Genomic DNA, 1,251 nt, shown 5'->3' with positions numbered 1-1,251 from the left:
TACATTTTAAAAGATCCACAGGTGGTGCTAATCATTTCATTTGTGATACTGAGAAGAACATGCAGCACTAGTAACATTCTATTATATTACTATTTCTATTGTGGTCATGGTGTGTGCTGGGGAGGGGGGTTTCCAGGCAGATGGAAACCCCCCCTGCGTTTGCCTATGCAATACCTTGCTCTTTAATTGCCACCATAGAGGGCAAAGAGGAAAAAGAAGAAGGCTGGTATTTGCATCAGAAAAACATTTTGTATTATACAAAGATATGTAACAAGCAGAAAAGTATTACACTTACATACATAACTGGGGACATAACTTTTTAGTATAAATTAATATATAATATGAAATAGAAACACAAAAACATTGCTTTTGTCTGTCTATTTTGTTTCATAATATCTTCTTACAATAGCGCAAAGTTTGTCCCATGCAGTTTTCTTTCCATATGAAATGCCAGAACATTTACAGCAATGCTATGAGAAAACTAATGTCCATACTCAGAAGAAAATAAAATAATCTTGTTTACTGCCACAGCCAATTATCCATTATAAAGCATAGAATATTGTACTTCTGGCTTCCTAGGAAACAACAGAACCTGGAGAGGGCTGCAAAAATACCATGAAGCAATGAAACAGGGAATGTAAACAGGAATGCGGAGCAAAGAAAAAATATTTCGTTTAAGAAACTAGAAAATTTAATGTAATGGTTGAATAAGAAACACAGTGTAGAAGGCATCTAAAATTATTTTTCTTAAATGTTGATATGTGAAACAAGTTTTTTCTGCGCTGAATTTATAATGTGACATAAACCAGGGAATTGGAATTCTCTACAGTTATATATTTAGTAATGTGAATGGGAGTTGAGATAAAATTAAAAAAATCTGTCAGAGTATCGTAAAAGAGCACCCCCAGTGGCCAGTCAGAACCACTACTGGCCTGCTAGAGTGCTAATGTATAGTACCTCTAGCAGTTAGTGACAGTACATAGACCAAAGATCCTACTGATCATTCAGAATACCATGGAATAGCTCATCAGTGCTTAGTATCCACGGAACAGTTGTTAAAGTGGTTCAGTACCATGCAACAGGGTGTGCTATAAGAGATAGACAGTACTTAGATAGACACCAGATGTTAGATAGTCAATAGTTAGATAGGGGCAAAAGTTAGACATGTAAAATGGTCGACAGGTCACAAAAGGTCGATATGGTCAAAAGTTCGACATGAAAATGGTCGACACAAAAATGGTCGGCATTTTT

This window comes from Taudactylus pleione, unplaced genomic scaffold, assembly GCF_031769625.1.
Source record: "Taudactylus pleione unplaced genomic scaffold, aTauple2 ptg002709l, whole genome shotgun sequence".
In the NCBI taxonomy this organism is placed as follows: Eukaryota; Metazoa; Chordata; class Amphibia; order Anura; family Myobatrachidae; genus Taudactylus; species Taudactylus pleione.
The sequence above is the reverse complement of the archived record's forward strand: the minus strand, read 5'-3'. Positions refer to the sequence as shown.